Source organism: Lactuca saligna, chromosome 9 (genome assembly GCF_052625555.1).
Source record: "Lactuca saligna cultivar CGN05327 chromosome 9, ASM5262555v1, whole genome shotgun sequence".
NCBI classification, from domain to species: domain Eukaryota; kingdom Viridiplantae; phylum Streptophyta; class Magnoliopsida; order Asterales; family Asteraceae; genus Lactuca; species Lactuca saligna.
This window is the reverse complement of record NC_136425.1, coordinates 2,053,636-2,067,957: the sequence shown is the minus strand read 5'-3', so window position 1 is coordinate 2,067,957 and position 14,322 is coordinate 2,053,636.

The following is a 14,322-nucleotide window of genomic DNA, read 5'->3' as shown; positions in this document are numbered from 1 at the left end:
TAACTTATTTTTTTTAACTCGGAATGTCCCTACTGTTTGTTTTTGTTACGCGCTTGGTCCCTGTCTTACCTAAAAAAACTATTTTTCCCTTGATTTTTTAATTTATTTAAATAAACACACCCCAACCCCACCCTCATCACCTTACCTTACCTATCCTATCATTTTTTCCTATTTAAATAATAGTCTTTTTAGTAACAAAGGGACCAAGCACGTAACAAAAACAAACATTAGGGACCAAACGCGTAACAAAAACAAACAGTAGGGACTTTCCGAGTTAAAAAAATAAGTTAGGGACCATGCGCGCAAATCACCCCAAACCATAGGGACCATTCGTGTAATTTTTAATAGTTTAATGCATTTGTTATTTAAAAAAAATAGAATAATAATACATCATGGTTTTTTGACGACATATATTAATTTCATTTACCATCAATATCTAATAATATCCAACTAATATCATAATATCATAGGTAAAAAGAATTTTAGTAACCAAATTAGTGCAATAATTACTAATGAATCAAAATATAAACAAACCCAAAAGAATCATAAAACATAAAGATCTTATTGTTGTTTGCCTAGCAATCGTGGGGATTATGATCTTATTAACTATGATATTTATGTTAAATAGGTGTTTAGATAAACCGTCTTCTCTAAATATGTTATTCAGACCAACTTACCCTATAAATCAAAGAAAGAGAAACTGACCCTGTAATCATTATGGAAACATCAACAATAAACAAAATGGTGAAAAGAAACAATAATGATTGAAAATATCAAGCGCAACATTTTAATGTAAAATTACAATTATACCAAACTTTATTCAATTTGTTACAACTATTTATGTGTTGAGTAATCATTTTAAGCACGCACATCCAAATAGAGCATCTGTTCAAAGGAAAAAAAAACATTCAAATTAATTCAAACTAGGCAACCAAACATATTCAACCCTTTATTAAAGAACATCACCTGATGAATCATCATAAACCTTTTTAGCTTAAAGAAAACTTACAAATTTGAATACTTATTAGTTTTAAGTTCTAAGGCGTAATTGATGAACAAGCTAACTTGAGAAGTTTAAGTAACCAAATTGTATTATATTGCTAAAAGTAGAATCATCAATCCCGAATCCAAAATAACATTAATTCAATAAGAATTACACATATTAGCCACACAAATCAAACTATAAATGATAAAAAAATTACATACAGATCATCAACATATACATCAAGCAATGTTGATCCATAAAACATATATATGTATCTTATGTATTTTGTGGATTATAATCGAGATCCATAAATACTAATATTCAAAATTTCATATCATGAACATAAACATTAAGTAATGTTGACCCACAATGCATAAAAACAAGAATAGGGAAATATTTGGGAAAAACTACATATCATGAACATATATAACAAAAGGATGATTGGTCTAATGATTTGACGATGCTAACGATGAAAAGTCGATGAAGGGGATAAAAAAAGGTGGTTACCATTTTTTTTGCTACTTATACATTTAGGGTTTTATTAGGGCGGTTGTAATAATTGTCAGAGATGAGGATAACTATGAAAATGAATGAGACAAGAGGTTTGAGAGACTGGTGGTGGAGAAGACGAAAGATATTTTAAGGTTATTTTAGTTTTTTCTTGTTTATATAAATAGTCTTTATAATTTCTTAAATCAAAGACAAAAGAATAGAGAAGGGTAAAGATGTTATTTTATAAGTATTTAACCCTTATAGGAGTATTTAATAGAGTTATCCATAGGATTAACGTGCTTGATTTTGAAACCATAAAGACGATCAATGTAACGCTTTCTAAATATATCATGAAAGTACCACTTTTCACAAACCATATGGACAATTTTTGAAGTTTTGTCAAGAAAAAAGATTTAATACTTTGGACTGAAACCATCACTTTTTGTAACATTTAGGGATCATTTAAGTAACTTACCCTAAATATAAATATATAATTAAAATTCTTATAACCTGTCCTAGGGCCCGTATCATATCACTCAGATTTGTGACAAGTTATAATACTGAGACGACACTGTCGACACATCACATTAATTATTGATTTGCGAATCAGAGAGCCAATAAAGATTGAAACACGTACAGACTAATACTTGCTAATATATCTATCTATCTATATAATATGATTCGAGATCAAAATAAATGTTGTGCAACTGCACCAAATTATTTTATGTGGCAATAACGCGTGATGCTTCTCTGCATTTGGACAAACCATATTCAATGAAATAAGGGCTGCCTGTCTACTCGAGTTATGACTCCAGGAAATCGGGATAAGATATGCTATGCCTGATCAACATTCACCTGTTCCACAGTCAACCAATTATGTTCGTGTAAAATGAAACGGCTTCATGTGAAATTAGGCGGTTAGGTACGGGCAACACGTATTCGCGTTAATCCGACGTGGTGGTGTAAAAACGCCGGTATAACGCGCCGAACACCGCGCCCGGCATGCGTTATTAGGCGTTACATTATAATATGTTGCTGTGGTAACGCTCGAGAACGGGAAGAATTCGAAGCAAAAATGATCCAACGTCTATATTTTTAATTTTTCAACCGTTGTAAAACGGTCAAAAATGTAAAAAAATAAAAAAATAATACAATTTCAATCTTAAAAAATAAAAATATATATATATATATATATATATATATATATATACACACACACACACACAGGAAAGCGGTTGAGGTGGAGCAATCGGAAGACATACCTCCAACATGGTGGACAGCGGACGAGGAATACGTGCTGGCGGAGGCTTGGTGCGGGACATCAAAAATTCCAACACAAGGAAACAATATGCGAATTGTTGCTTTTTGGGAAGCCGTGATCGTGAAATTTCGTGCCATTTTGAATAAAGATGAAAACTACCGCATTCATGACATGTTGAGTAGCAAGTGGATTCAAATAAGCAAGAAGTGCACCAAGTTCAATTTCATCTACAACAAACTTTCCTCGCACAAGTAAAGTGGTGCGACCGATTTTGACGTTTATAGAGCGGAGAGTGAGCAATATCATGTCGAGACCAGTCACGTTTTTTAGCACAATTTTTTTTTGGGAGATTGTGAAGTAAGACCCAAAGTGGAATAAAACGGACACATTTACGGAACAACAATCGAAGAGGTTGCGCGGCTCGGGTTCGGTCGATGTTTCAGTCACACGGACGAACATCAACCTCAATGCGGACACGGATGAGATACCGGACGACTTGAATGACCTTGAAGAGATCTCCCCCCTCGACAACCGATAGGCCGCGACAAAGCGAGGTGTGCTCAATGACATGCGGATGAAGCCGAAAGTAGACGACGAGAGGAAGCCGAAATGAAACAACAATTTGACGAACACAACGAAATCGTGTGTAAAACATATGAGTTGCAACGGGATCATTTTGAGTTCCTTGCAAGGATAATTTGCAACCAAGACGACTCGAGACACTCCGAAAAATGAAAGCGAAGATTGACCAGAAATATTTAGACGAAGATTAGTGTTTTTTTTTTTTGTTGTAATGTTTTTTTTTTGTTATTTTTTTTCGGTCTACGTTTTTTGTTCTCGTTGGAATGTTGTTTTATGTTTTTTCGTTGCAATGTAGTTTTTAATTAATATTTATTTTAATTATGTACTATTTAATTTATATGTTTTTTTAAATTATTATGACCTAAATTAAAGAAATAAAACAAAATAGAAAAATGGGAATTACAAACATAAAAAAAAATTAAAAAATAAAATAGAAATTAAGTGGTGTTATTACATGTTATTTGGTGTTGTCCATTTCTACCTTTGGTGTTATAACACCAATATATGACTAGGATAATGTTATGATACTTTTTAATATGATAACATGTAATAACATGTTGCTCACACCCACCAGCCTTAGAGAGGTGGGTATGAACAACGAAATAGAGTGTTATGGGTAAGGTTGCATCTCTTAACGCCATTATAAAATCGGGAATACGATATTTTTTCACGTTAAGGGGTATTATGATATAAGATGTGTAACGACAACATCCGTATTTTCCTCTCTCTCTCTCTACTAGAAATTGAAGTATCAGCGACGGACAATTCGTCGCTGATGGCTATCAGCGACGGATTTTGCGATGGATCAGTGATGGATTACCGATGCCACAAATTTCTAAGGAAACCTTTAAATCCTGTCGTTAATCTGTCGCTGATGTCCGTCGCTAATTCATCGCTATTATTACTAAACAAACAAACTTTTTTTTGTTTTGTTTTAGCAACGATCTAGTAGGTTTTAAATCTATGACTATTCCATAACAAGAACTCAACAAATGTAATTTAAATTTTATACCCCAAAATCAAAACTTTAACATTTGACTATAAAAATAAATATTAATATTTGATCAGCAAAATAAAAATGCATTTTCACTTTCAAAGTATTGAAATCAAATTACAAAAGTAAGTGTCAAAGTAGAGTTATGTGGATAATCTTGGCTATTTCTTGTTGTTTGTCTCAAATTCTTCATGTTTTTCCTCTCTCTCTCTCTCTCTCTCTCTCTCTCTCTCTCTCCAGGGCCGTTCCAAACTTATTTTGAGCCCCGGGCGAGAGAAAAAAAAAATGGGCTCTTAAAATACACAAATGTTATCATGTTTTTTATAACAAATCAATAATTAAAAAAAATTATTTATACTATCTTCTAAATATAACAATTTCTATAAAAAAAAATTGGATCCCTTTAAAAGATAGGTACTAAACGCTCTTTCTCTCTCTCTCTCTCTCTCTCTCTCTCTCTCTCTCTCTCTCTCTCTCTCTCTCTCTCTCCATGTTATAACATTTCAACACCACCTGTACTAGTAATTATGATATTAGTAATGTGATGTGGCATGCGAGGTGTCAATTTTGTAGTGTTATAACACCGATTCATATCTAATAGTGAAACGTCAAATGCAATCATTGATACCATAAAAGAAACATCATCTAATACTGATACATGGGAACATATCTAATAGTGAAACGTCAAATGCAATCATTGATAACATAAAAGAAACGTCATCTAATATTGATACATGGGAACACTAAAAAATGCACACCCACATACATATACATATATTTATACGTAGGGGTTGGCTAATAAGACATCCTATTTTACTATTTAGACAACCCTAATTAATGTTTGAAATATTTTTATTGGTTGAAATTGCATTGTTTTCCGAAAAAGATGATTACAAGAAGTTGATTATAGGTTGACTTTTTATAAAAATGATTATAGGGTGTCTTCTTAGCATCACCCTTATACGTAGCATGTATGAATGTATGTTTGTAGATGTGTATGGATGTATATAGTTGTAGGGGTGAGCATTTGGACCGGTGGATCGGACCGGACCGGACCGAACCGGACTGGACCGTTTTTTTGGACCCCCGGGCCAGTTCTCGGTTCTCAGATTTCTCTCCGGTCCGGTCCGGTTTTTTTCCCGGTTCGGTCCGGTTTTTACCGGGTTTAGAACCGGTTGGACATGATTAAGATTTTTGTGACGTTTTTTAAACACTCATAACTCATTCGTTTTATGTCGGATTGATATGCGGTTTTTTCCAACATTTAGTTTATAGTTTGTAGATGAATTTAGACTATAATTTTGTTTATTTTGGTATTATAATCACCGCGTTACAATCCTTCAAAGTAGATCTATCAAAGCTAAAAAAAATCAGCTTTTCAGCAAGATTTTGTAATCTGTGACGTTTTTTAAACACCGATAACTGATTCGTTTTAAGTCGGATTGACCAGAGATCTTTTCCAACATTTAGTTTACAGTTTGTAGATAAGTTTAGACTATAATTTTGTTTATTTTGGTATCATATTCACTGAGTTACAATCCTTCAAAGTAGAGCTATCAAAGCTGAAAAAATTCAGCTTTTCAACAAGATTTTGTAATCTGTGACGTTTTTTAAACACCCATAACTCATTCGTTTTAAGTCGGATTGACCTACGGTTTTTTCCAACATTTAGTTTACAGTTTATAGATGAATTTACACTATAATTTTGTTTATTTTGGTATTTTATTCACCGAGTTACAATCCTTCGAAGTAGAGCTATCAAAGCTGAAATATTTCAGCTTTTTAGTATTATTTTATACTATAATTTCGAGTCCGCGTTTAGCACATGTGGTAGAGTTGTAAGTGGGTCTCAGACTAGTTTATCGACATTGATAGTTGAAGCTTTGTTATGCACCCAAGATTGGGTGATAAAGTGTACAAATCCGATAGTTGACAACGTTAATGACATCTTGAACGATGATGATATAGTTGTGGGTAAAAAAATTACAATCTTTATTATTGTTTTATACAATTATTACTTTTTATTAAATACTAACAATATTTTCATTTATGTTTATATAGAGAAAAAAATATGGATGATAATGATATGGGCAAGAGGCCAGTGGAAGATTAAATTATTAGTTTATGAAGTTTTTTAGTTTGATTGATTTAAAGTTTAAACTATGACTATTGTTGTTACGGTAATACTTTTATATGTTTGTTTTAAAATTGTTTAACTTTTGTTGGTGAACTTGATTTATATGTTAGTTGTTTTTATTTGGAAAATTAATTTTTGCAAATTGCAAGTTATAATATTATACATCAATGTAGATTAGTTAGGCATGAAACGGAAACATATTAATTTTGCAAGTTATAATATTATACATCAATTTCGATTACATATACTCTATGCAATTAAAGTTGTACCGGTCCAAACGGGTCCAAAAACCGGAAAACCCGGACCTGGACCCGGACACGGACACGACTCATCCGGTCCGGTCCATGGTCCACAAAATTCTCCATAACCGGTCCGGTCCAAGAGCCGGTCCGATCCTGTCCGGTCCGGGCCGGTCCAAATGCTCACCCCTATATAGTTGCATCATATATAGCTAGGTATTAATGTTGGTGTATATTTACAGTTACTTTGTTTGGAAAGTAAAATAGCAGCGAGCTGGTTGGACCAAAGGTGGTTTACGTAGCCATATATATGGGTAAAAATATATAAGTATTAATTATTAAAAGGACATGCGACAACACATGTTTGAGTGTAGTCATTTAATAGAGTAAAGCCGGAGGAAATGAGAGCCGCCGGGACCGCCTCTCATAAGTCATAACTTTCGTATTATTATTAGTTTATTACTAACTAATCTTATCATTTATATCTCAATAACACCCAGGCCATGGCCATTGGCCAGGCATTGCGTTTTATTTTATAAAAGGATAATCTGTGTATATATATTATGGTTTCATGTCACATCATAATTTTTTTTTTCACATAGCTAGCATAAGTGAAGTTATATAAATTTTACTTCATATGATAAAATATAATAATCAAGACAGTTTTGCTTTGATTATTTTTAATTTTCTATTGGGCCTGAAATACTTGTTTATAAATTGTAAACTGTCAAAACACTAAATTTAAATAGATTTTTGGTTGACAAAGTATATTTAAAATTAACTAAATTTGTTACAAAAATATTAAAATATGTTATACATTTGGTTAATAGAAATGGGAATTGAATGAACTTACATCCATTCACTTAGTTGGTTGATGTTAGTTCTCGAGAACCTGAGAACTAAATGCCCCATTTTCAGTTATCCTTTTTCTACATTCCACTTTTGAGAGCTAGATCAGACTTCCTTATCTGGCTTCCAGTCTACTAAGGACAGTTGGCTCAGATACTGATTTTGAGTTCAAACTTCCTTCTTTCTATGACTTGATCAGGACGCTTAACCAACATATTAACTAATCGATTATGATAAATTGGATCGGATTTTGCAGTTTTTTCTTCTGCAATACCTCAACGCATCTATCACTTTATTGTGAAAGACCTAAGTGGGCCATTCTGTCATCAGTACCTCCATATTGCGCTGAGTAGAATTTTACAATGGGTATACTACGGTGTGTGATTTAATCGAAATTCTGGAGCGTCAGGTCAAAGTTGACTCATTAAGGATATGATCGTAATCTTACCGATCTCATTAAATGTTAATTTTTTTTTTCAGAAAACATGAGTTTTAAAAAACAATTGAAAAAAAGTAATATTTTTTAAACAACTGCAATTTTAACAAAAAAAAAACTACCCTTTTTTCAACAACTACTTTAAAAAAAACCCTACATTTTTTTCAAAAAAAAAAACTACATTTTTTTTTTAAAAAGCTTCATTTTTTTTTTAAATTGCATTTTTTGAAATAGTAAAATTTTAAAAACCAGTAAATTAAAAAAACCCTAGAATATTAAAAAGAAACTTAATTTTTTTTAACAAAAAAAAATCAACGTTTTTGGTGCATAGATGCATATTTTTTTTAAATGCATATATGTATATTTCTTATACTATAATATTCGTAAGTAAATCATAAAAAAATTTATTTTTATTAATCAATCTATAAACATAATAGTACAAGTATTTTGATCGATACAAAATAAAATATAAAAAATAAAAAAACTACAAAGATTCACAATATTATCATTTCTTCATATCAAGATTTCCATATTTTTCTTCAATTTATCAATTTTTGAATCTTCAAATTTTTTCACAAATTCTTTCAAATCTACAAGAAAAAAATGATTAATGAGAGAACACTCACAAAAATGCATATGTATATATCATGTAAGATTCACATGCGATTATATAATGTGATATTCACATGTAATTGTATCTTTTAAAACTTAAATGTGAAATTCACAAAAAAATAAAAACGAATAACACTCACACAAAATACATGTGTGCATATCGACGTAATTCATATGTGATTCACTCGTGACTTACACAAAATTCATGTGTGCATATAGATGCATGTGACTTACATATGTGAATTACATGTGATTTGTCTCTGAATCACATGTGATTTATATGTGAATCACATGCGGTTTATATGTGAATCACATGTAATTCATATTTGAGGTGAATTATATGTCATTCACATGTATTTCATATGTGAATTACATGTGATTTATATATAAATCACATGTAATTCATATTTCATATGTGATTCACTACTGAATTAAATGTGATTTATATGTGAATTACATGTTATTTGTATGTGCATCACATGTTATTTGTATGTGAATCACATGTGATTTATAACTGAATCACATGTAATTCATATGTGATTCACTTGTGATTTATATGTGATTCACTTGTGATTTATATGTGAATCACATGTGATTTATATGTGAATCACATGTAATTCATATGTGATTCGCTTGTGAATTACATGTATTCATATGTTAATTACATGTGATTTATATGTGAATCACATGTGATTTATATGTGAATCACATATACTTCATATGTGATTCACTTGTGAATAAGCATACCAGACGACTACTCTAATAGCACCATTAAACTTAAATCCACAATAATATGTATATATAATAAGTTATAAGAAGAAAAAGAAATGAAACCTTATCTCTATAGCTTTTTCTTCAACCTCAAGTGCAATTTGCCAATCCTCAAACATATTCGGGTACTCTTGAGTATCCGCTAAAGACTCTGCAACTTTTTGGTTAACCTGTTATCATCATCATAAGTTTAAATTTTGATATATTCTAAACAGAGAAAATAAATATGGGAAGTTCTGATTTTTCCCTTATATATCAGGAGTTTTTTGGGTTTGACAGGGTACTATCGGAGATTCATTCAACATTTCTCCAAGATTGCGGTACCCCTCACGTCTGACGAGGAACGAGTGGATTTTCGATGGGGCCCTGAGTAGTTGTTGGCGTTTGAGACTTTTCGACAAGGTTATGTGAGTCCTCAGTATTGACCCTCTCGTAGGCCGTTGAGCATATTGTGGTATTCTATGATGCATCCATCACCAGTTTGGGGGCAGTCCTCATGCAGAGAGGATGGGTGATTGCTTATGCTTCGTAACATCTAAAATCGCATGAGACGCAATATCCCACTCACGACTTGGAGTTGGGTTCAGTGGTTTTTGCCCTTAAGATTTGGAGGTACTATCTATACGGGGTCCGTTATAGTATCAAAACGGATCACAAGAGTTTGAGGCATATTATGGATCAGCCAAACCTAAACATGAGGCAGCACAGGTGGCTGGACGTAGTCAAGGATTGTGATTGTGAGATCCTTTACCATCCGGGTAAAGCGAATGTGGTGGTGGATGCTTTCAGCCGCTAGTTGGTTGGATCTTCGAATAGGGAGATGTGTATGAGGATATCAGTTGATTCCCCGCTTTTGGGATTAATCAGGGAGGCTTAGGACGAGGGAGTTCGGAAGGAGAACTAGAAGCAAAAGAGGATCAGATGTGGGATTTACAGATTTTTCATGGATACTCGGGGTTATTGACCCGGTGTGGTCGGGTCTGGGTTCTAGTTTCTTATGGAATCAGGCAGACTGTGTTGGAGGAGGCTCATAAGTCTCGTTTTTCTATTCATACAAGGGCCAACAAGATGTATTGGTATTTGAGATTGAGCTATTGGTGGCTGTGTATGAAGAGGGACATAGCTTGGTATGTCGAGAGATGCTTCACTTACATGATGGTCAAGGATGAGCATCCAAAGCCGCATGGAAAGTTGCAGCTTCTGGAGGTTCCCATGTGGAAATAGGAGCAAATTTCTGTGGATTTTATCACCAAGTCCTCGAAGATGGCAAAGGGTTATGATGCTATATGGGCTATCTTGGATCGATTGACCAAAAGTACCCACTTTTTGGCAATTCAGGAGAGTTTTCGGCAGAGAAGTTGGCTCATGTGTATGCTCGTGGTATCGTTGCTCACCATGGGGTTCTGGTCTCCATTGTTATAGACCATGATATTCGGTTCACTTCTCGTTTATGGCAGAAGTTCCAGGAGGAACTAGGCATGAAGTTGCATTCCAGCATGACTTATCATCTGTAGACCGACGTCCATAGTGAGTGAACGATACATACCCTTGAGGATATGTTGCAGGCATGTGTTATCAATTTTGGTGGGATTTGGGATTCCTACTTACCTCTTACGGAGTTCTCCTACAACAACAATTATCACTCCATCATAAGTGATCCGCCTTTTGAGCTATTGTATAAGTAGAGATTTCGTACCCCAGTTTATAGGGGCGAGGTTGGTCACAAGGTTATGGGGAGGACTGAAGTGGTCCTTCAGAACATGGATATTATTCGGTAGATTAGGTAGAGACTGCATTCGAGTTGGAGTTTCAGGTCGATGATATGGTATTACTGAAGGTTTCACCTTGGAAAGGTGTGATATGCTTCTAGAAAAGGGGGAAGTTGGGTCCCCGGTATATTGGGCCTTTTTGGGTGGTTACCAGGATTGGAAATGTTGCATACAGGTTGGATCTACCTAAGGAGCTCATTCAGATTCACAACACTTTCCATGTTTCGCAGCTGCGAAAGTGCGTATTGGATGCAGATGGAGTGGTTTCCTTAGACGATATTCAGGTTGATGAGCACCTGAACTATGTGGAGTGGCCAGTGGCTATTTTGGAAAGAAAGATGAAGGTTTTATGCAATAAGGAAATACCTTTGGTAAAGGTGCGGTGGCAACATCGGAGGGGCTCCGAGTCCGGAGGCTGGGATGTAGGAGTTTTATCCTGAGTTATTTGTCTTAGCAGACTTCGAGGGCGAAGTCTAGTTCAAGTGGGGGAGAATTGTAACATTTCGAAGCTAAGTTACTTAATGTTTCAACCCTTTACTTTTATTATATTGTGTTTTGGTCCCTAAGTCCAATAAACTGTGCATTGGAGCTCAAGTGACATTTTCATAATTTTGGCAGGGAGGAATACACCATGCGTACTAGTATGTACGTTGAGTGTACTAGGACACGCTCTAGTACGTTGGGCGTACATCTATGTATGCGGGGTGTACTTGCTAAAAGAGGAAAACATAATTTTTAGGGTTTGACTGGTATTTAAGCATCTTTATGGCATCATTTCCCTTCACCTTAACAACCTCCACCCTCTCTTTCGTGATTAGAACCCCCGAACCACCTTGTGAAGCCATTTCAAGTATTAAAGTGTATGTTTATGTGCTTAGAGACTGAAGGAAGGAACCAAGCTCATCTTGGAGGGAAGAAGCATCATGGATCTGGAAGTTTTGCACCATTCTCCATAATTTCAAGGTTTAAAGTTTGTACCTTGATGGCTAGTTTACTTGATCTTCTTTATAGGTATTTTTGTGTCCCTTTTTGGTCCCAAAAGTCTCATCTTGAGCATGGCATGTTCTAGACGTTTTGAGTTATCCTTTCAGACCTTAGGATGGGTCCTTAGTCATAAAAATGAAGTCCCATTGGTTAGAATTGCTCATGCATCTTATAGAAGGTCATAATAGATTAAGACCTTGAGTTAAGATCTTTTTAGGTGTGTAAAGTCATAAAGTTGGAAACTTTATGACTCTAGAGTGTGTTTTGGTCATGAATCTGAAGTTGGGATGTAAGAGCTTAAGCCATTAAGCTCTTAATGAGGTTTTGGAGTTTGCAAGGGTACGCCCCGCGTACGAGGTTAACCACCCCAATGATGGTCAACTGCAAGGGTTGGAGTATGCCTAACGTACTCGCACTGGGTCAGCTTGGTTGGGTTGATTCGGCTGGGTTGACTCAATTGACTTAATGGATTTGACTGAGTTTGACCAAGTTTGACATTATGGGTATTTTGGGAATTCTAATTGAGTTTGGTCATTCGATTGGAATAAGAGGCAGTAAGAGCTGAGATTCGGAGTTGAGATTCCTTCAACGTTTGTCCAGTTTGCTAGGTGATTTTTCCTCACTGTACTTACGAGTCAAAGGCACCAAAGCCGGCCTATTGGATTGATAACCTGATATTCGTTGATATGTTAAGTATGGAATAAATATGCATGCTAGTTTTGATATGCTAGTTTGGTAGATCGGTATCACAATCTATGATACTGTCTGTATGATCATTTGTATATGTTAGTATCTGTTATATGTTGACGTATTGTATGGGTTGGGTTGAGGTTGTACTGCTCCGTACGGTAGCCGCTAAACCCCGGATCAATCTAATATAAGTTGAGGGTCGGGTAGGGTATGCCAAACTCATACTAAGGGCTCATGAGCATTCCAGATACGAGTTGAGGGCCGGGTAGGGCATGCCAGATTCTTACTGAGGGCCTGGTGGTGTTCTGTCTGAGGATTGATCTGGTCGGGGAGCAAGCCGGATGAAAGCTATGGGCCCCGAGGGTAAGCCAGACTTATACTGTAGACTTAGGGGTAATCTCGTCTTTTATCTTTGGATCCATTGCATGTTATTGTATATGTGTTATTTGGTTATATGGTGGTACTTTGGGGGATCTCACTAAGCTTTGGGCTTACAGTTTTGGGTTATGTTTCAGGTACTTCAAACGATCGCGGGAAGGCGAAGGCGTGACCGTACAGATCCTCGTGTTTGACTTATGATTTTGGGAAACTCTAATATTAAATATATTTTGAAAACTATGTTGCAAACAATTTATGATTTTGGGTTGGTTTTAACAGTTTAAAATTTTTCATTATTTTGGGTTGGTTGAAGACGTAGCTATCAGGTATTTTAATCACAAGCCAGCTACAGTTATCCATCGAAGCACATAAATTTTGCTGAAAGTAAATAGTTGAATGAGAAATGTTGATTCTCTTTTAAACATGATGTTATATGTGATTTGATTTAAATTGAATTGGATTGGATGATTGGACAAAGGAAGGTACAGGAAAGTGATAAAAATAATATACAATTTTAAATGCCATAATGTTCTTGACTCTGAAGGAGGTTTTGGCTCTTTGGAGACACAAGTTGTTACTTGTTTATCAAGTTCCTTAAAAAGTTACCAAATTTGTGTTTTAATGTGATAAAACTAACTTAAATTTTCAAATACCATCTTTTTTTCCAAAACATGCAACAATTTTGATGAACTTAATTGACATCCAAACATTCTATGCAAAATCCCCAAGGATATCTAGTATACATTTTCCAGGCTATGAAAGCTACACTGAAGATAATATTTCCATTAAAACGTAACATTCCTCAACATTAACTTGTTATATTTTTTATATGTTTAATAAAGTTTATCCTTTTTTTCAAACAAAATCAAATTATATTGCTCGGTATCCAATGAAGCCCATGAACTTCACAATTGTAAGTACCAACTGAACATCATTTACAACATGCACTTTCCACATTCCCACATCCCCAAACTATTATAAATAAGAAAAGTATTGCAATAATCTACAAAATTTAAAACTGTTGAAACATGAAAAGTGAACATGTAGCAAACACAAGTAATAAAGATCCGAAGTTAGTTGAGTCCGAGATTTGTGTAGTCTGAGATAGAGACAGAGATCATTCCGAGGTGAAAGGCAGTTCCG